The 23,673-nt window shown below is 41.1% G+C and overlaps 1 pseudogene; it reads left to right on the plus strand.

Moving 5' to 3' along the window:
* LOC118675594 overlaps nt 1-20,650 on the plus strand; it is a 32,905-nt pseudogene extending 12,255 nt beyond the window's left edge.
* The last annotated feature ends 3,023 nt before the right edge of the window (nt 20,651-23,673 follow it).

Raw genomic sequence — 23,673 nt, forward strand, 5'->3', positions numbered from 1 at the left:
AGATATGAATCCTGGCTGTGCTCTACTCCAGATGTCACTCTGTTCATTTCCACCTTGTTTGCTTCACTTATATTGACTTTCCTAAGCCAGAATCTCAAATACTCGTGTAATTGCATGGGACTAGACAATGAGAGAGTGTTGAGGTTTGGAATTACTAACGCCAAGATCTGTCACACTAGAGAGCATTGTGTACCATGAACAAGAAACCCAAAGGAATAAAAGAGTAATAAAATAATAATTGTGGTTATGAGGTAGTTAGCAGATCCAAATTTCTATGATATGAAAACTAATAAAAATGTTTCTCAAGAAAAACTTACCCTAATAGGAAGAAATCACATGGTTTAAATCAGTTAAGTTTAGTACGATGAGCATTTACAGAGATCCTCTTATATTTGAGGAACTGTTAATAACAATGGGAATAAACAAATGAATTACACATAGTAATATTGGTGACAAGTCTGCCCCTCCCTATCTCCAACATAAACTGAATGACAACATTTCTATAGAATTAGAAAACATAATGATTCCCAGCTCGAGACCAGGCACTGTGCTAGATTCTAAGGTTATGACGTATATTAAGACAAAGTTGTTATTCTTAAACTATACAGCTTATATTCATAGGCTATTCAGCTATTTTCCTTTTTCTGCTGCTTTATGAAGAACAGAAACTCTCAGGATTAAAAGAGTCATCATTCAGTACAGAAATAAACTCTAAAAGATGGTAAAACTTGGTCTAGTTATTTGGGAACATGATCATGAGAAAATATGGGGTTTCCAGAAATGGATAGACAAGACAGAGGAAAGTCTCCCAGTCACTTCCTTAGCATTGAACTCTATGTTATGACATCTATATTCTGACTTGGCACACTGTTATCTTCTGTGGCAATTTTATTCCCATGTATTTAAAATAGGGCCAAGGTTTACCATATAAAAATACAGAAAAATGCAGTTTATTTTTAGATATGATTGAATTTCAAATAAGTTATTCATTCTTTATCTGAAATTCAAATGTAACTGAGTGTTCTGAATTTTACCTGATAAGCTAATTAGAAGTTAGCTCTATATTTATGGAGATTATATACCAGTTCTGCTGGGAAGCACCCATTTTTAAGCTTGGAGAAACTCTGTTTATTTCTTTAAAAATATGTTTTTATTGATTTTAGAGAGAGGAAGGAGAGGGAGAGAGAGAGAAAGGCATCAATGATGAGAGAGAATTATTGATCAGCTGCCTCCTGCACATCCCTTTCTGGGGATTGAGCCTCCCACCTCAGCATGGAAATCAAATGGTCACCCCCTGGTTAACAGATCAACGCTCAATCACAGAGCCACATAGGCTGGGCTCCATTTAAAGTTGTCTCTGGTTACCTGAGTTAACTCAGCCCTACTATTCAAAACTTGTTTTGTTTTTATCAATCTTTGAATTAAGCCAAAAATCTTTGTCTATTTCTTTAATGAATTTTCTGAGCTTTTTTGAGTTTTTACCTAGGTAACTGTCTCTTATTGCTTTTCAATTTTCATTTGGCCTCTATCAGATTAATAATTCCATTCTTGGTCTTATATTCTAAAAACTATTTGTACTTGTAGTCCAGCCCAAGGTACCACATGAGAAATTACTAATTTTAATCAGATTGCATTACAGAGTAGACCCTGGAAAGTTACTTATCATTGACCCGAATTTCTCTGTTAGAAGGAGAAAAGGTGACAGGGAGAATAATAGCAGACTTTGACTTTCTGAGAATGTGAGACCAATTAAAGTAATATTTTTTATGCAGTACATTCGGTTTGAAATGCATCACCTCCTTGATGAAATTAGGATTAGTTAAATTCATTTATTCCTTCACAGATATTTGAATCAGACGGCCCAATGCCAAATGTTAGAGAAAGACTGACCTCATGCGTGGGATCTGGCAGTCCATAGCTGTGTTTCTGACTCAGTGGTAGCCTACCACATGAAGCTACTTGAACTTAAATTTACATCAATATCACATGTGGCCACTAGTCAAATTTAAAGTACTCAATAGCCACACATGGCTGGTGGTGACTATATTAGCACAGATTATAGGGACATTTTCAACAGCATCCAAAGTTCTATTAGACAGTACAGATCTATAGGGAAAACAGAAAAGGAATAATGACTTTCACAAATTTGTTACTTATAGTAATTTCAATTATGTTATGTGAAATAAGCATTTAAGGAATTATGTGATAATATAATAGAGGAAAGCCTCCCTGAGGAAGGGAGTGTTTTGAGCTGAAATGGAAAGAATGGGTTAGAAACTAATACACACATAGTTACGGGACAAAAATAACTCTCCCAGTTAAGGGGCTAGTATGTCCAAAGGTCCTGAGGGGGAAGGAGCAAGCAGCATTTAGAGAATAAACAGAGGCACAAAGGAGGAAGAGGAGAGAGGCACAAGAGGATCCTGGAGAAGGAGGTAGAAACCTGGAGAGCCATGGTTAGGATTGGGGTCTGTACCTGAAAAACCATGGAAGGATCATGTGTGGAAGAGTGATATGTTGAGATCTACACTTCTGATCATGACTCTGGCTGCTGGGTAGCAGGTGACAGCTGGAAAACCAGGTGCATGCTCTGCAGTTATCCTGGAAGAGAGAGTATGGTGGCTGGAGGCATGCAGTCATGTGCTTGGCTGCCTAACAAATACTATAGCCTGGAGGACTTAAACAACAGAAACAGATTGTCTCATTGTTCTGGAGACCAAAAATCCAAGGTCAAGGTATCAAAGGGTTGGCTCCTTCTAAGGGCCAGGAGGAAAGATCTGCTCAGGTTTCTCTCCTTGGTGTATAGACGGCTGTCTTCTCTCTGTGTTTTCATATGGTCTTTCTTTTGTACGTGCCTGTGCCCAGATTTTCTCTTCTAATAAGGACACCAGTCATGTTGAATTAGGGTCCACCCATATGACTTCAAATACAGTCCCTATCTCCAAATACAGTCACATTCTGAGGTGCTGGAGATTAAAATATGAGCAGCAACACTGATACCTTCTTCATTACAAACTATAAAACACCAGTAAAATGAACTTAAATAAATCCCTGATTGTTATAAAGTGTCAACAAGGTAAACTCCAAGAATAATGCCAAAGGGAAAAAGCTATCTGAAAATAATAAAAACATTTTCAAGCTGAAAATTTTAAGATCTCAGAAAATTCATCAAACAAGTCTAAAATTTTAAAAAATTAAAAAGGAATGTGTGTCGAACAACTCAGAGAATAAATTAGGAATAACTAGTAATCATTGAAAACTTCCTAGGAGCACTGCTGTGCTGAGCACTTCACCTGCATCAGATCACGAACCCACAGCAGCCACTTGAGGAGGTCATTTTCTCCTTTAACGAATGAGGAAATTGATTCAATAACTTGGCCCTGGTCTAACTATCTACCAAGTGACTGAGCCAAGATTTAGACCAGTGTTTGTTTGATTATGCTCTTAAAACTGTATTGCAGAAAAAAGACAAGAGAAGATACAGAATTTATTCAGCAAGATCAGTACTTTTAAAGGTGACTCATCCTGTCTCCCAGGCTCAACCCCTTGATTTCCTTTAATGCTAATGAATGTACAATGCCCGGCATTGCTCAGAGAACTATGTATAAGTCTGTCCTTTCTGGGAAAGCATTTGTCAAAAAGAGACCAAAAGACACAATTTCCCTTCTAGAAATTGATCCTAAAAATGATTCAGAAACTCAGCAAAAGCATTGCTTAAAACATGAAAGTAGTTTAAATAGATGTAATAGTAATAAATTATTATATGATGTTATATTATGCTGTCATTTAAATGATATTGGAAAACATTAATGATATTAGAAAATGCTCTCATAACTAAGGGGAAAAATTCAAGACTAAAGCTTGTGTATACATAGCATTATCCTGATTTTTTTAAAGCATATAAACATTGCTGAGAAAAAATGGTTGGAAAAAGTCCATAAAGCATTATGAATGGCTGTTCTGAGTGCTGCATCTGTTAGTGATTTGTATTTTCTTCTTAAAAATTTTTTGTTTTCCAAATTCTCCATAATGAGCATGTGTGAGTTTTACTATAAATATTAATAAGTGAATATTTTTAAAAGGACAAATAATAAATTTATGCTAAATATGTTATAGAAATAATTCTTTTACTTCTTAATTAGTAAAAGAAATTAAAAAGTAAGGAAAACCCTGAAATAGGAAAAGAAATTGAAATAAATGTAATAGAAAAAAGAATTCATAATAGTAAAAAAATGGGAAGCAGCTCATATGATGGAGTAATTACTATATTAATCATAATATATAAATTTTTACAAGGTTTTACATAGGCTGCAAGCTAAGAATGTGACCTCCAAAGCCTAAAGTATTTACTATTTGGAACTTCATAGAAAAAATTGGTAGACTCCTGCTATAAAATATTATAGGCAAATTAAATTAATAAAGATTCTGTTACAGCAATATTAGAATGTTATATAAAATAATATTTTATGAAATATCATAAAAATGAAGGCATACATAAAGATTAGAAGAGACCAAAAGCTGTATGATAGCTTTGTTTTTATTCATTCATTGGCACATATTTTTGAAACACTTCTGTGCCAGACCCTATTCATGCACATAAGAAACATCAATTAAACAAAACAGACAAAAACCCCTGTCCAGAGGAGTCTGCATGCTTGAGAGGAAGGCAGACTGTGAACAACTTGTATGCTGAAGGTAAGTGCTATGAGGAAAAGGTGTGTTATCTTTATAATTTTGAGTAGCGAAAGCACTTCTCCTTGTGAAGGTGACATTTGATCAAAACTAGTGATAGGCACTGCCATGGAAGAGGCACTAAGGATGGAATATGCCTGGAATGTTGAGGAGAGGCAAAAAGGACAACAGCACAACCTGGTCAATTATGTAAGCTCAGAGAGGTAGTGTGGTGAAGTAAGGTCATAGGGCCTGGAAGACCTCTGTGAGGACTGGCAACAGGGTTTTGAGCAGAGGAGTGCATATTGTGAGTTGCATCTTGAAAGGATGGTTAGGTTGCCATAATAGTCACATACTCTAAGGGCAAAGGTGACATTAGGGACACGGGGTAGCAAGCTAATTATAGAAATGAAATTTCTAAAAAGCAAAGGTGGAATAGTGGCATAATAAGTGGATGCTGCACGGACATGCTCCCAGGACTAAACTGGAATTACAACTAAAACACAGAAAAAAAACTTCCTGAATAATCAACAGAAGACTCGCTGGAGAAAACCCTGATAACCGAGGACCAAAAGTGGAGACGACATAGAGACTGGTAGGAGGGGCAGAAATGTGAAAGGGCTGGCTGGGCTCTGACTGACAGCAACTGAAATTCCAGAGAGATATCACAGCTATGGAGGGTTGCCACTGAGAAATCTGGGGTCTAATCCCCAAGTTGGGCCATCCAGCAGAGAGCACCAGAACTGGGACGGAAACCCACATAACATCTGGCTGTCAAAATCAGCAGGGTTGCTGTCTGCAAGGAGAGATAGCTGGAAATTCAGGCACCTGCTTAAAGGGCCATTGAATAAAATTCCCTGTGAGCCACCAACCTTGTACTCCGGCAGAGGGAGGGCAGAGTGGACTAGAGCTGTATGAAGAGAAGCCAGGATTGGGGGCTCTGGGGTTAGAGCTCAGAGGCAGACACCCCGGTTTCCTGTGCTGAGTCATTCCTTCGCTGCGAAGGTCATCTTTTTTACACAGACATTTCCTATACAGGTGACCTTGCCTGGGGTTAAGACAGTTGATCCACCCTCCACCCTATTGGAAAACATCTTTCCCACTATGCAGAGTTGCTCCGATTAAGAGACTGAGAATAACCATTAGCCTCAAGGCAGAAGCAATTGCCCCAATCTATTGAATTGGGGCAATTCTTGCCACACCTGTGGACAATTGCCGGAGGGCAATTCAAGAGAAAATCCTATCAGTCCATAGACAGAGATAGTCTCTGGAGCAAGCATGTCAAACTCAAAGGCTAACACGGGCCAAATAAACAAGGTTGAAGTTTATGTGGGCCACAAAAAAACAAAAGCTTCAACTTTCATAGAAACGTAGGTTTATTTTTATAGACACATACTGAATACAAAGGGCTGAAACAAATGACTAATTGTTAACATAAAATAATAGAACATTTTAGTAAAAATTAATTTTTTTTTTAACATTAACTTACCAGACACTGAATAACTGTACAAATTAATAAGTGTAATGCAAATAAACCTATTTTTCTTGTTCCCCGAAAGCAAAATATTTCCTGTTGCACACACCAAACAAGTCAGCCCAAGACTAATGACCTGGCAATCGGCTGCTAAAATATTCACTGCCAGTATTAGTGGAGAGAAATGGTGCGCCTGCGGCATGTAAAGCGCATAAGGGAAATGAATGCAACATGATTATAATAATCAGTCATTAGTGAACATTGTAGTTTGTTATTAATAATTATGTATAACAGGATATTGTAAAAAATTAAGTTACAAAATTTTTATTAAAACGTTTCTTACATACCATTATATTGACTGAGCCGCAAAAATATTCATCATGGGCCATATGCGGCCAGTGGGCCGCAAGTTTGACATGCTTGCAGAGACTTTGAATCTTTTCCTGATATAACTAATCAGAAATAGTGTTTGACACTGTCCTGCACTAGAGCTTGAGAGGCATAGCAGATCTACTTAATACATAGTCACAAACCCAAATAGGCAGCCAAAATGAGGAGACAAAGAAACAACCCCCAAATGAAAGAATAAGAGAATTCTCCAGAATAAGAGATAAATGAAATGGAGATAAGAAAATTATCTAATACAGATTTCAGAATAATGATGGCAAAGATGCTCAATAGCATGAGTAAAGATAAAGTAGCTTTGAAAACAGAAATAAAGAATGACATAGCAAAAATAAAGAACACATTGGAAGGAATACACAGCAGATTAGGGGAAGCTGAGGACTGAATAAGTGAATTAGAAGACAGGATTGAAAAAATCACTCAATCAGAGAACCAAAAGAAAAAAACAATTAAAAAACAAGAGAGGACAGCTTCAGGGAGCTGTGGGATAATATAAAACATAACAATATTCGAATAGCAGGTGTGCCAGGAGAGGTAAAAAGGGAAAATGGTACAGAGAACGTGTTCAAAGAAATAATGGCAGAAAACTTTCCTAACTTAGTAAAGGAAAGAGACATACAAGTCCAGGAGACACAAAGTACCCCAAGTAAGAAGAACCCAAACAGGCCCACACCCAGAACACATCATAATTAAAATACCAAAAATTAAAGACAAAAAGGGTATCTTAAAGGCAGCAAGAGAAAAGCAAACTGTTACCTATAAAGGAGCTCCAATAAGGCTGGCACCTGATTTCTCATCAGAAACTCTACAGCCCAGAAGGGAATGGCATAAATTACTCAAAGTAATGGAAAGCAAGGATCTGTAACCAAGATTACTATATCCAGCAAGGCTATCATTCAAAATAGATGGTCACATAAAGAGCTTCCTGGACAAAAAAAAAAAAGGCTAAAGGGGTACATCACCACCAAGTCAGCATTACAAGAAATGCTAAAGGCACTGCTGTAATGAGAAGAAGAAACAGAAAGAGAAACATACAGAATTAAATTAGCAATAAATAAGGACCTAACAATAATAATCTGAAATATAAATGGTTTAAATGCTCAAATCAAAAGGCATAGGGTGGCTGAATGGATACAAAAACATGATCCAACTATATGCGGTCTACAAGAGACCCACCTCAGAACAAAAGATAGGATGAGAGTTAAGGGATGGAAAAATAATTTCCATGCAAATGAAAAAGGAAAAAAAGCTGGAGGAGCAATACTCATATCCAACAAAATTGACTTCAAAATGAAGGCTATCACAAGAGACAACAAAGGTCACTACATAATACTAAAGGGATCAATCCAGCAAGAGGACATTACCCTGGTAAACAAATATTCACCCAATATAGGAGCACCTATATATATAATAAAAACTTCTGGACAATGTTAACAGAGAGATCAAAAACAATACAGTCATAGTAGGGTACTTTAATGCCCTGCTGACTTTACTGGATAGATATTCCAGACAAAAACATAACAAAGAAACAGTAACTCCAAAGGATACACTGGATCAGATGGATTTAATTGACATTTATAGAACATTTCACCCCAAAGCTGTGGAATATACATTTTTCTCAATTGCACATGGATCATTCTCAAAGATAGACCACATATTAGGACACAAAACAAGTCTTTACAAGTTCAAGAAGATTGAAATCATATCAGCATCTTCTCAGATCACAGTGGAATGAAATTAGAAATCAAAAACACCCCAAAACATTCAAACACGTGGAGGCTAAATTGCATGTTATTAAACAATGAATGGATTACCAATAAAATCAAGAAAGAAAAAAAAAAACTTCCTGTAAACAAATAAAAATGAACATACAACAACCCCAAATCTCTGGGACACAGCAAAAGAAGTCCTGAGAGGGACGTTAATAGTACTACAGGCCTACCTCAGAAAACCAGGAAAATCAACAATGCACTATTTAACCACACAACTTAAATAACTAGAAAGAGAACAACAAGAAAAGCCCAGAGTAAGTAGAAGAAAGGAAATAATAAAGATTAGAGCAGAAATAAATAACATAGACACTAAAAAAAATACAAAAAAATCAATGTAACCAAAAGCTGGTTCTTTGAAAGGATAAACAAAATTGATGAACCATTAGCCAGACTCATCAAGAAGCAGAGAGAGGACTCAAATAAATAAAATCAGAAACAAGAGTGGAGAAGTAACCACAGACACCAGAAAAATACAAAGGATTGTAAGGAAATACTATGAACAACTAACTATATGCCAACAAGCTGGACAATGTGGATGAAATGGACAAATAGCTGGAAAAATACAATCTTCAAAATTGTATCAGTAATAATCTTAAAACCTGAATAAGCCAATAACAACTGATGAAATAGAAGCAGTAAAAAACAAACAAACAAACAAACAATAAATCTCCCAGCAAACAAAAGCTTGGGTCCACACGGCTTCACAGGAGAGTTTTACCAAACATTCAAAGAAGAACTAACACCTCAAAATATTCCAAAAATTCAAGAGGAAGGAATACTTCCAAGCTCTTTTTATGAGGCCAGGATTACCCTAATTCCAAAACCAGATAAAGACACTACAAAGAAAGAGAATTACAGGCCAATATCTCTGGTGAACATAGATGCTAAAATCCTCAACAAAATATTATCAAATTGGATCCAGCAATGTATTAAAAAGATCATACCCATGACCAAGTGGGATTTATTCCAGGGATGCAAGGCTGGTACAATATTTGCAAATTAATAAATGTGATACATCACATAAATGAACTGAAAGACAAAAATCACATGATAATATCAATAGATTCAGAAAAAGATTTCAAAAAATACAACACCCATTATTGATTAAAAAATCTCAGCAAAGTGGGAATAGAGGAAGCACATTTCAACATGATAAAGACCATGTATGATAAACCTACAGTGAACATTATACTCAATGGGCAAAAGCTAAAACCATTTCCCCTAAGAACAGGAACAAGACAGGGATGTCTGCTTTCATCACTCTTATTCAACATGGTAATGGAAGTCCTAGCCACAGTGATCAGACAAGAATAAGAAATAAAAGGCATCCAAATTGGAAAGGAGGAAGTACAACTCTCATCATTTGCAAATGACATGATATTGTACATAGAAAACCCTAAAGACTCCACCAAAAAAGTACTAGATTTAATAAATGAAGTTGGCAATATAGCAGTATATAAAATCAATACCCAAAAATCGATGGCTTTTTTATATGCCAATAATGAATTCTGAGAGAGAGAAACTAAACAAGCAATCCCATTTACCATTGCAACAACAACAACAAAAAAACCCTAAAATATTTAGGAATAAATTTAACCAAAGAGGCAAAAGACCTGTACTCGTAAAACTACAGAAAATTGAAAAAGAGATAGAAGAAGGTATAAACAAGTGGGAGAACATATCGTGTTCATGGATTGGTAGAATCAATATCATTAATATATCCATACTACCCAAGGCAATCTACAAATTTAATGCAATCACTATTAAAATACCAGCATTTTCCATCAATCTAGACAAAATACTCCAAAATTTATATGGAAGAAAAAAAGATCTTGAATAGCTTCAACAATCTTGAGAAAGAAGAACAAAGTTGGAGGAATCACAATACCAGGTATCAAGTTATACTACAAAGCCTCCGTAATCAAAACAACCTGGTATTGGCACAGAAACAGGCATATAGATCAATGGAATAGAAAAGAGACCCAGAAATTGACCCAAGTCATTACCCGCAATTAACATTTGACAAAGGAGGCAAGAACACGCAATAGAATAACGAGAATTTCTTCAATAAATGGTGTTGGTTAAATTGGACAGCTACATGTAAAAAAGTGAAATTAGACCACCAACTCACACCATACATAACTATAAACTCAAAATGGTTAAAAGACTTAAGTAAGTCATGAAACCATAAAAATCCTAGAAGAAACCATAAACAGCAAAATATCAGACATCTCTCATAGCAACATGTTTATGGATACATCTCCTAAGGCAAAAGAAACAAAGAAAAAAATAAACAAATGAGAATACATCAAAATAAAAAGCTTCTGCACAGCAAAAGAAACCATCAGAAAAATGAAAAGGGAGCCCACGGTATGGGAGAACATATTTGGCAATGATACATCTGATAAAGGGTTAATGTCCAAAATATATAAAGAACTCATACAACTTAACAGAAGAAAGACAAACAATCCAATTAAAAAATAGGCTTTGGACCTAAATAGATACTTCTCCAAAGTGGACATATGAAAAAATGCTCAAAGTCATTGATCATCAGAGGGATGCAAATTAAAACGACAATTAGGTATCACCTCACACCTGTCAGAATGGCTACCATCAACAAATGACAAGTGCTGGGGAGGATGTGGAGAAAAGGGAACTCTCGTACACTGCTGGTGGGAATGCAGACTGGTGCAGCCATTATAGAAAACAGTATGGAGTTTTCTCAAAAAATTAAAAATGGAACTTCCATTTGACTCAGTAATTCCACTTCTGGTTAGATTTTGGAAATATTTTAAAGGGGAGCTAGAGCAAAAATGATTTCTTATGAGAGTATGTGGATTGGGAGAGTAAAGAATATCACCTAAGTTTGTTTTTTTTTTTTGGTAATGAACCAATTTAATTATGTGGATAGGGAAGACTAATGGTGGGCTGAGTCTTTTTTTTTTTTTTGGCTTCTCTCTTTTTTTTATTTCAAGAAAAACTATCTTAAATATAATAATACATGCAATAAACACTAATATGGGCTGAGTCTTAACCTATTAGAAATTCAGGTGGAGCCCTGCCTGGCTTGGCTCAGTGATTGAGCGTGGACTTATGAACCATGAGGTCATGGTTTGATTCCCGGTTAGGACACATTCCCCCGATTGTGGGCTCAATCCCCAATAGGGGGCATGCAGGAGGCAGTCAATCAATGATTCTCTCTCATAATTGATGTTTCATTCTCTCTCTCTCTCTCTCTCTCTCTCTCTCTCTCCTTTCCTCTCTTAAATCAATAAAAATAAAAATAAATTTAAAAAAAGAAATTCAGCTGGAGGTGTTAGATATAGTAGTCTGAAGTTAGGGTAGAAATATGGTTTGGGAATTGTCAGCATATAGATAATACCTAAGTCATCAGATCACCCAGAAGTGAATATAAATAGAGGAGAGGAGAGGACCAAGGACCAAGTTCCAGAACAGTGAACTGTTTAGAGTCTTAAAGGAGAAGAGAAACCTAAAAAGGAGACTGAGCAATAGATGCCAGTTAATGCAGGAGGAAAGCCTTGAGTGTTCTGGAAGTCTAGGTCAGAAAGTGTGTCAAGCCCTAACTGGTTTGGCTCAGTGGATAGAGCGTCGGCCTGCGGACTGAAATGTCCCAGGTTCGATTCTGGTCAGGGACATGTACCTTGGTTGTGAGCACATCCCCAGTAGGGGGTGTGCAGGAGGCAGCTGATCAATGTTTCTCTCTCATCGATGTTTCTAACTTTCTATCCCTCTCCCTTTCTCACTGAAAAAAACAATAAAATCTACACTAATGAAAGACAAAGATGCTATGCCCCTAAGCCATGCCCACCAGCCAATCAGAGCAACTATATGCAAATTAACCCAACCAAGATGGCAGCCGGCAGCCATGGAGCTAGAGCAAGCAGGAGGCTTGGTTGCCCGGGCAATGGAGAAAGCCAACCTTCCTGCCTGCCCTGAGCCGGCTGTGCCCTCCACTCATGGCAACAAAGTTTCAATTATAGAAGACAAATAAATCCCAGATACCTGCTTCCAGCCAACCTCCACTGGGAGCTTGGGTGGCTGGGGGTTTGGCCAGCCTGCAAACAGCCATCAGCCCCTCACCCAGGATGGCCACACCCTTATGAGGTGAGGGTCCCCGCTGGGGGGCTTAGCCAGCCTGAAAAGAGCCCTCAGTCCCTCACCCAGGCTGTCCAGGCACCCCAGCGGGGACCCCCACCCTTAAGGGGCTGTGGGAACCCTGCAAACAGCCATCAGCCCCTCCCCAGGCTGGCCAAGTACCCCAGCAGGACCCACCTCCCTGAAGGGGGTGTGGCCAGCCTCAAAATGGCCCTTAGCCCCTCACCCAGGCTGGCCAGGCACTCCAGCGGGACCCCCACCCTGATCCGGGACACCCTTCAGGGCAAAACAGCCGGCCCCCACCCATGCACCAGGCCTCTATACTATATAATAATAGGGTAATATGCAAATTGACCCTAACAGCAGAAAGACTGGGAATGACTGGTCACTATGACACACACTGACCACCAGGGGGCAGACGCTCAATGCAGGAGCTGCCCCCTCGTGGTCAGTGAGCTCCCACAGGAGGAGCTCTGCTCAGGCACAAGCCAGGCTGACGACTGCCAGTACAGCGGTAGTGGTAGGAGCCTCTCCCGCCTCCTCAGCAGCGTTAAGGATGTCTGACTGCAGCTTAGGCATGCTCCTTGCTGGCAAGTGGACATCCCCTGAGGGCTCCCGGGCTGCCAGAGGGATGTCTGACTGTCAGCTTAGGCCCAATCCCCCTGGGGAGCGGTCCTAAGCCAGCAGATGGACATCCCATGCGGGGTTCCAGACTACAAGAGGGTACAGGCCGGGCTGAGGGACCCCCCTGAGTGCACACATTTTTGTGCACAGGGCCTCTCATCATAAATAAAAGAGAGGAAGTGAACACTGACACTGCAGAAATGCAAAGTATTATAAGAAAATACTATGAGCAATTATATTTCAACAAATTGGGCAACCTGGAAAATTTGGATAAATTTCTACAAACATACAATCTTGCAAGACTGAATCATATTTCCAAAATATGAACAGACTGATAACTATAAATGAAATCAAATCAGTCATAAAAAAAAAAAAATCTCGCCGAAACCGGTTTGGCTCAGTGGATAGAGCATCGGCCTGCGGACTGAAAGGTCCCAGGTTCGATTCCGGTCAAGGGCATGTACCTGGGTTGCGGGCACATCCCCGGTGGGGGATGTGCAGCAGGCGGCTGGTCGATGTTTCTCTCTCATCGATGTTTCTCTCTCATCGATGTTTCTGACTTTCTATCTCTCTCCCTTCCTCTCTGTAAAAAATCAATAAAATATATTAAAAAAAAAAAATCTCCCAAAAAACCAAAGCCCTGTCCAGTTTGCTTCACAAGGAAATTTTACCAAACATTCAAAGAATAATTAATACATATTTTTCTCAAACCACTCCAAAAATAGATGAGTAGAAAAGACCCTCAAACTCATTTTATGAGGCCAGCATTACCCTGATACCAAAACCGAACAAAGACATTACTGAAAAAGAAAATTGTAGGCCAATATTCCTAATGGACATATATAAAAAAACTTTTGACAAAATAATAGCAGATCAAATTTAGCAATATATTGAAAGGACCACATGCCATGGTCAAATGGAATTTATTTCTGGGATGCAAGGTTGGTTCAATATCAGCAAGTCACTTAATGTGATACACCACATAAACAAACTAAAGAATAAAAATAATATAAACATAGCAATAGATGCAGGAAAAAATTTTGACAAAACCCATTTACATTCATTTATGGTAAAACTCTCTGGAAATTGGGGATAGAAGGAATATTATAAAGGTCATAAATGAAAAGCCCACAGCTAACATCATACTCAATGGTGAAAAACTGAAAACTTTTTCTTTAATTTCAGGAGCAAGACAAGAATGTCCACTTTCACCACTTTTATGCAGCATAGTATTGGAAGTCCTAGCCACAGCAATCAGACAAAAAACTTTAAAAGTCATTCTAATTAGAAGGGAAGAAGTAAAACTGTCACTATTTGCAGATGACATGATACTATATATAAAAAAACCCTAAAGACTCCACCCAAAATTATTAAGATTAATAAATCAATTAAGCCAATTTGCAGGAAACAAAATCAATATACAGAAATCTGTTGTGATCTGTACACTAATAATGAACAGATCAGAATGAGAAATTAAGAAAACAATCCTATTCATAATTATATCAAAAAACATACCTAGGAATAATTTTAATCAAGGAGGTTAAAGACTTGTAGTACTTGGAAAATTATAAGACATAAAACATTGGAGAAAAAAATGGAAGAAAATACCAGTAAATGGAAGGATGTATCATGCTCTTGTATACAAAGAATTATCAATAAACTGTCCATACTACCCAAAGAAATCTACAGTTTCAGCACAACCCCTATTAAAATACCAATAGCATGTTTTACAGAACTAATCATTGTAAAATTTATATAAAACCACAAAAGACCCTGAATAGCCAAAGCAATTTTGATAAGAAAGAACAAAGTTGAAGGTATGCTACCTGATATCAAACTATGCTACAAGGCTACTGTAATCAAAACATCATAGTAGTTGCATAAAAACAGATAAATATATCAATGGAACAGAGTAGTGATCCAAGAAATACATCCACATCTATATGGTCAATTAATGTATGACAAAGTAGAAATGAACATATACATATAATGGGGTAAAGATAGTCTCTTCAATAAGTGGTGTTAGGATAACTGGACAGATGTATGCAAGAAATGAAACTAGACCACTGTCTTATACCACATACAAGAATAAAATAAAAACTAATTAGGTTTAAATGTAATACCTGAAACCACAAAATTCCAAGAAAAAAACAGAGGCAATAACTATTTGACATCACTCAGCAATACTTTTTTGAATATGTCTTCTCAGGCAAGGGAAACAAAAAATAAGCAAATGGCACTACATCACTCAAAAGTTTTTGTATCCAAAAGGGAATCATCAACAAAATGAAAAGGCAACCTACTGAATGGGAAAATATATTTAACAATAATACATTAGATAAAGATATATAAATAAGAAACTCATACAGCTTAACACCAAAAAACACACACACTCTAATTTAAAATATGAGCAGAAGACCTGAATAGGACATACAGATGGCCAATAGACATATGAAAAGATGATTAACATCACTAATCATTAGAGAAATGCAAATAAAAACTACAATGAAATATCACCTCACACCTGTCCAATGGCTATCATCAATAAATCAATAAATGACAAGTGCTGGCAAGAATGTTGAGAAAAGGAATCCTCAAGCACTGTTGGTGGAATTGTAAATTGGTATAGCCACTATGGAAAATAATATATAAGTTCTTCAGAAAATTAAAAATAGGAGTGCCATATGACCCAGAAATCCAACTTCTGGGTATTTATCAGAAGAAATCCAAACCATCCTATCTAATAAAAGAGAAACACGGTAATTAGCGCATGACCGCTACCCTTCCCATTGGCTAATCAGGGCGATATGCAAATTAATCACCAGCCAAGATGGCGGCCAATTTGCATACTGCAGGCAGGGCGGGACAGCGCCATCCCGCCTGCCCGCTACCATCCGGGCCTGCTATTTGCAACCCGGGTGACAGGCGGCCCCTATGGGAACAGACCCAGGGCTGGCAGCGGGACCCCAATGATCGGCCACCAGCCACACCCACAAACTTCCATCCCGAGGGGATCTGAGGCTGACCGGTGCTAATGCACCCATCTTCCACTGGCCACACACACAAACAGCCCTGCAGCGGGGCCCCCCGGCTGCCTGGTGCTAATGCACCCATCTTCCACTGGCCATGCCCACAAACGGCCCTCCAGGGGGATCCCCAGCCGACAGGTGCTAATGCACTGATTTGCCAAAACCCACACCCAGGCAGCCTTTGCCCTGCACGAACTATGCAGCCCAGAGAAGGGAGTGGGGCCGCTGGGAGCAGGGCGGGAACTTCCCGGGGTTTGCATCAGGCAGCTCAGAGCAGAGTGCAACTATCCCAGCTGGCAGCTGCTTGCTCATTCACTTACTCGCTCATTCATTCACTCATTCACTCACTCATTATTCACTCACTCAGCAAACCACTCAGGTCCATGGCACCAGGCCAGGCACTGAAGTTGAAGCAGGATAAGACAGATCTATGTCCTCAAGATGTTAGTAATTCAGTATGCAGCCAGGAGAGGGGTGCCAGGACGCTGGGAGCAGGGGGGAACTTTCCCCGGGGTGGGCTCCAGGGAGCCAGGAGTGGGGCCGGAACTTCTGCCATGTTGCTGTGGCAACACGTTCCCTCCCCTTAGCTGCTTGCTCATTCACCTACTCGCTCATTCATTCACTCATTCACTCACTCATTATTCACTGACTCAGCAAACCCTCTCAGGTTCATGGCACCAGGTCAGGCACTGAAGTTAAAGCAGGATAAGACAGAGCTATGTCCTCAAGATGTTAGTAATTCAGTAGGGCGAAGCAGGCATATGAACGAGGCAGTTGTATGCACAGATGCAGTGCACTGGGTTCTCTGAGGGCTGTAACTAACGCCGACTTTGTTCTCTTGATAAATTGGGGCCTTGGGAGCCAGGCTGCCCCAAGCCTATAGGCCTGTGCCTAGGCCAGGAGTGGCCAGGGTCCCGGAACATTGTAAGCAAAGGCCAGAAACCTACTTTCAGCAGCGGAGGCCTAAGAGCTGGAGCCAAGCCTCAAAGCTAAAGCTGGCCCAGAATAAAAAAAAGAAAAAAGAAAAAAAGGAGCGGTTGGGAGCTTAAGTCACCCCCAGCCTGAAAACAGCCTTCAGCCCCTCACCCAGACTGGCCAGGCACCCCAGTGGGGACCCCCACCCTGAAGGGTGTGTGACCAGCTGCAAATAGCCATCATCCCCTCACCCAGGCTGGCCAGGCACCCCAGTGGGGACCCCCACCCTGATCCAGGACACCCTTCAGGGCAAACCAGCCAGCCCCACCCATGCACCAGGCCTCTATCCTATATAGTAAAAGGGTAATATGCCTCCAAGCACCGGGATGAACAGAGCCACAAGGCCTCCCAGCACCAGGATCAGCATGATAGGGGGCAGCGCCCAAACCCCCTGATTGCCCTGCAGCTCTGTATGTGACAGGGGGCGGGGCCACAACCTCCCTATCCACCCTGCTCTGTTCGTGACAGGGGAAGGCGCCCCAACCCCCTGATGGGCCCTGCTCTGTGCCTGATAGGGGGGAACTCCCCAACCCCCTGATCGCCCTGTGGCTCTGTGTGTGACAGGGTGCAGCGCCCCAACCCCCCCACTCCCCACGGGCCCTGCTGTGTGTGTGACGGAGTAGAGCCATAACCTCCCCATTGGCCCTGCCCTGAGTGTGAGAGTGGCGGTGCTCCAACCATCTGATCGGTCCTGCTCTGTGGGTGATAGAGGGCGGTGCCCCAACCCCCTGATCCGCCCTACCCTGAGTGTGACAGGGGGCGGTGTCCCAACTCCCCTATCGGCCCTACTCTGTGCATGACAGGGGGGAGCTCCCCAACCCCCTGATTGACCCTGCTCTGTGCGTGACAGGGTACGGAGCCCCAACCCCCCTGATGGGCCCTGCTCTGTGCGTGACAGGGGGTGATGCTGCAACCAGCCCATCTACCCTGCCTTGAGTGTGACAGGGGGCAGTGCCCCAACCCCCCCAATAGGCCCTACCCTGAGCGTGACTGAGAATGGCATCGCAACCTCCCAATCTGCCTTGCTCTGTGCATGACAGGGGAAGGTGCCCCAACTCCCCAATTGGCCCTGCTCTGAGCCCGACCAGGGGCTGCACCTAGGGATTGGGCCTGCCCTCTGCCACCTGGGAGCAGGCCTAAGCCAGCAGGTCATTATCTCCCGAGGGGTCTCAGATTGCGAGAGGGCACAGGCCGGGCTGAGGGACCCCCCCCCCCCCGAGTGCACAAATTTTGTGCACCGGGCCTCTAGTCTATAATAATAAAATAGTAAAATGCAGTTAGATTGGGCGTCTTCCAGACATCATTCTGGATGTACTTCCTGACAAACCTAGGACCAGAGGGAAGCCAGCCCGGGGCACAGGTGCCTGTGGGCAGTCTGAGGGATGCTGGCCCAGGTCCCGAGTGCCTGCCAGTGGCCAGAGGAGGGAAGCAGTCTGGTCCCAGGTGCCAGAGGGAAGCCGGTGCTGGAGGAAAGTTGGTGTCAGCAGCCAGGGGAAGGAAGGCCTACTCTTGCACGAATTTTCATGCATCAGGCCTCTAGTTAATTAGAAAAGATATATGAAATCCTGTGTTCATTGCAGCATTATTTACAATAGCCAAAATATAGAGCCATCTAAGTGCCCATCAATAAAAGACTGAATAAAGAAGTACATATGCAAAGAGGGTTAAAAGTAAGTTTACAGTTGTAATACAAATAAATAATACAATAATACTATATAATAAAAGCCTAATAAGCTAAGTGTCAGGTCATCCGGTGGTCTGTTCAACCAAAGCATAATATGTTAATGATATGCTAAGGTTGCTCAACTGCTTGCTATGATGTGCATTGACCACCAGGGGGCAGACGCTCCAATCGGTAGGTTAGTTTGCTGCTGGGGTCCGGCCGATCGGGACTGAACTAGATGGGCCGGACAAGCCCTGGAGCCCTCCTGCAGACCCTCCCCGGCTGGCCAACCTCTTGCATCCCTCCCCGGCCCTGATAGTGCACTGGTGGGGTCCCTCGGCCTGGCCTGCACCCTCTCACAATCTGGGACCCCTCGGGGGATGTCAGAGAGCCGGTTTCGGCCCAATCCCACAGGCCAGGCGGAGGGACCCCACTGGTGCAAGAATTCATACACTGGGCCTCTAGTTAATAAATAATAATATAAGAATACTCTCTGTGTTTACCATACTCACAACTCTAAACTACTTTTGCTCACCCTTTTATTTAGGTGTTCCTAACTTTGTTGGGTAGATGTTTTTAAGAGTTATATCTTCTTGTGAGATTGATCCCTTCATCATTATAAAATGCCCTTCTTTGTCTCTTCTAATAGCCTTTGTTTTAAAGTCTATTTTGTCTGATATAAGTATAGCTATCCCAGATCTTTTTTTTCATGCCTTTTGCATAAAATATATTTTTCCATCACTTTATTTTTGGTCTGTGTGTGTCTTTTAGTCTAAAGTATGTCTTATGTAGGCAGCATATGTATAGATGTGAGGGATTTTTGGTTTTGTTTTTCTTATCCATTCACCCAGTCTATATCTTTTGAATTGAGTATTCAGTCCATTTTCATTTAAAGTAATTATTGATAAGTATGAAGTTATTGCCATTTTATTGTTTTCTTATTATTTTTGTAGTTCTCTGTTACTTTCTTATTTTCTTGCTTTCTTCTGTTATGTTGATGACTTTATGTAGTGTTATGTTTGGATTCCTTTCTCTATTTCTTATAAATCTTATATATTTTTGGTATGTAGCTATCATGTGCATCATATATACCAAGCTATAGTTATAGCAGTCTATTTTAAGTTGATGCTTACTTAAGTTTGAATATTCCAAAATCACTACAGATTTTACCTTCCATTCCATGTTTATGGTTTGGGCTGAGTAAGTAAGTTGTTTGGGGTGGGGTCTCAGGGAATCACCAGGGTGGGACAAAGGCATTAGTCAGGTTAACAGAGAGCACAAATTTGTGCCCACCTGTGCTGGGCCAGCTGGATGGGAGAAGAGCTCAACAAGGGAGCAATGGCACCTGCCAGTGTTTCCATCCCCAGAGAGAGTTGCTTCAATCTCTGTCCTTTCAGCCCTCACCCTTGGGTTAGTAAATTTTTTAAAAAATATATTTTATTGATTTTTTACAGAGGAAAGGAGCGGGATAGAGAGTTAGAAACATCAATGAGAGAGAAACATCGATCAGCTGCCTCCTGCATACTACCTACTGGGGATGTGCCTGCAACCAAGGTACATGCCCTTGACTGGAATCGAACCTGGGATCCTTGAGTCTGCAGGCTGATGCTCTATCCACTGAGCCAAACCAGTTAGGGCAGTAAATTTAATTCTTCCCTATATGTCCCTGGTGCTTTTTGAGCTGCTTCCCCTGCACTGGAACTCAGAGCAAGTGAGTTTGTTCATGAGCACGTCTGTGCATGGGTCCTTTTAGAGCAGTGCTTTGATCTCCTGCAGCCCTTTGTCTTTTTCAGATGAAATCCTCACTGTTTACCACAGCCAGATGTTATACGGATTCTTCTTCCCTGCATTGGTGTCCCAGGCTAGTGAGCTCAGTGTAGATTGGGACCCATCAGTCCTCAAGAGGAACCTCTGCAGCTGAGATATACCTTTTAATCCTTAATCACAACACCATGTTGTACCTGCCTTTTCTGCATCTCTACTCCTCCTACCAGTCTCGACATGGCTTCTTCTTTATATCCTTAGTTATAGGACTTCTGTTTTGCTAGTCTTCAGGTAGTTCTCTTTGATGGCTGTTCTATAATTTGGTTGTAATTTTGATGTGATCATGAAATGAGACAAGCACAGAGCTTATGTAGTCTGCCATTTTGACTAGAAGAATCAATCCCTCATGCGCTTTATTATTTTATACACATTTTGATGTAAGGAAACTTTACAATCTAGTCTTTAAATGACAAAACATTTATATTGGATTGTTGCTGCATTGAGGAATAATTAACATAGCCTAGAGATGGATAGCATGCCCCTTTCCCCAAGATAAATGCAATGGCATTGTTTTTACTCATTTTGAGTAGAGGGTAAGAACATCTTTGTTTCAAATACAGTTGCATATTGTTGGGTGCAAACACAGAGTTGTTTTTGGCGAAGTACAGAAATGGAAATAGTAGCAGGGTGTCTGGATGGTGAGTAAACAAAAGGGATGGACTGTGCTATTGGGTCTTACCACCAAATTTTCCCCCCTTCTACCCTCTGCTCCATGATGCAGGGGATAGGACTTTCTAAAATCATTTATGGATTTTCAGCTCACTCCATGGTAGGCTATGCCCACTGGAGTTACTTGGCAGAGACTTGAACGACAGGGTAGAAAGATGAATTTGCTCTGTTCTATTGGCTTCCTGTCTGCTTGCTGTTCTTTTGATTGCCATCCTAACAACACTTCTTCAAAGCAGAAGGTACACTTTCTTCTTTTTTTTTTTAATTAAATCTTTATTGTTCAGATTATTACATTTGTTCCTCTTTTTTTTCCCCCCATAACTCCCCTCCTCCCAGCTCCCGCCCCACCCTCCGCCCTCACTCCCCACCCACTGTCCTCATCCATAGGTGCACGATTTTTGTCCAGTCTCTTCCCGCATCTCCCACACCCCTTTCCCCCCCAAGAATAGTCAGTCCATTCCCTTTCTATGTCCCTGATTCTATTATGATCACCAGATTATTTATTCACTTGATTCTTAGATTCACTTGTTGATAGATGCATATTTGTTGTTCATAATTTGTATCTTTACCTTTTTTTTTTTCTTCTTCCTCTTCTTAAAGGATACCTTTCAGCATTTCATATAATACTGGTTTGGTGGTGATGAACTCCTTTAGCTTTTCCTTATCTGTGAAGCTCTTTATCTGACCTTCCGTTCTGAATGATAGCTTTGCTGGATAAAGTAATCTTGGTTGTAGGTTCTTGGTATTCATCACTTTGAATATTTCTTGCCACTCCCTTCTGGCCTGCAAAGTTTCTGTTGAGAAATCAGCTGACAGTCGTATGGGTATTCCCTTGTAGGTAACTGGGTTTCTTTCTCTTGCTGCTTTTAAGATTCTCTCTTTGTCTTTTGCTCTTGGCATTTTAATTATGATGTGTCTTGGTGTGGTCCTCTTTGGATTCCTTTTGTTTGGGGTTCTCTGCGCTTCCTGGACCTGTAGGTCTATTTCTTTCACCAGGTGGGGGAAGTTTTCTGTCATTATTTCTTTAAATAGGTTTTCAATATCTTGCTCTCTCTCATCCTCTGGCACCCCTATAATTCTGATGTTGGTGCGCTTGAAGCTGTCCCAGAGGCTCCTTACACTATCTTCATATTTTCGGATTCTTTTTTCATTTTGCTTTTCCAGTTGGGTGTTTTTTGCTTCTTCGCATTTCGAATCTTTGACTTGATTCTTGCGCTCCTCTGGTCTGCTGTTGGGTGTCTGTATAATATTCTTTATTTCAGTCAGTGTATGCTTAATTTCTAGTTGGTTCTTTATCACAACATCGAGGGTCTCATTAGATTTCTTGAGGATCTCACTACATTTATCGGCGGTCTCACCAGTCTTTTCGAGGGCCTTACTAAGTTTATCGGCAGCTTCTAGACAGTTCTTAAGAGACCTTAAAAGTGTGGTTCTGAACTCAATATCCTCCATTGACAGTTTTGTCCTGTTTCTTTGTCTCCGCATTTTTTATGTTTTCTTGGTGCACCCCCTAGTGGTCTTTGTCCGCAGTCTTGTTGCCTTTAAGCCTTGATTGATGTCGGCAATACCGGGGTGATTTGACCTCCAGGCTAACTGGCTATGAGAGTCTGCTGTGTCTGTAGTGGGAGGGCTTCTGTGCTGGATCTCTAGGGCGGTGCTAATCTAGCGTTTGCCTGAGGCTATCCGGCAAATGGCTCTGAGCAGGGCTTGGGCGGGGCGGGTCCCCGGGGGGGATCTACAGGGCGGGCGGAACAAGCAGTTATGGCGACTCTCAGTTCCTTCCCCAGGGGCTCTGCCTCTCAGAGCCCCAGCAATGGCTGCAAACCTCGGAGAGAAAGCTGCCTTCGAGTTCCGACCGAAGCCAGACAGTCCCGTTTCTCCCGTTTGAGTCTCGGTCCCCAGAGACTCGCCCGGATCTGGAGCTCAGAGTCTGAAACTCCCTCCCGATTGAAAACAACAACCGCGCCCTCCGCCGCCAGCCCGCTCCGCGCGCACACTCCGCACCTGAGTATTTCACTTCAGCACTGCGCCTCCTCTGAGTCTGGGTATGATATTCTCTTTCCTCCTAGTTGTAGAATTTCCACTCAGCCAGCCTTCCCGTGGTTCTGGGTGATGTCCGTTCTGTCCTTTATCTCTGAGTTATATCTCTGAAGTGGTTGTTTGAGGCAGCGATCTCCGGCGTTAACCTATGCCGCCATCTTGGTTTCTCCCACTTTCTTCTTGAAGCAGCAGCTGAAACAAGTTTGAAGTTTTTCTGAGCCACAAGCACCAACCGGCTTGTGTTGCCTTCTCAGGGGTCTTGATTTCAGGTCAGTAGGACCCCTCCTCTAAACCCAGAGATACACCAGCCAAGTAGCACATGCTCCTCAGGGGTCCATTTTGACTCTACAAGCCTGTTATGGGTTAAACTGCATCCCCCTCCCCAACTCATATGTTGAAGTCTAATTCTCA

The sequence above is a fragment of the Myotis myotis genome, unplaced genomic scaffold (genome assembly GCF_014108235.1).
Source record: "Myotis myotis isolate mMyoMyo1 unplaced genomic scaffold, mMyoMyo1.p scaffold_m19_p_2, whole genome shotgun sequence".
Classification (NCBI taxonomy): domain Eukaryota; kingdom Metazoa; phylum Chordata; class Mammalia; order Chiroptera; family Vespertilionidae; genus Myotis; species Myotis myotis.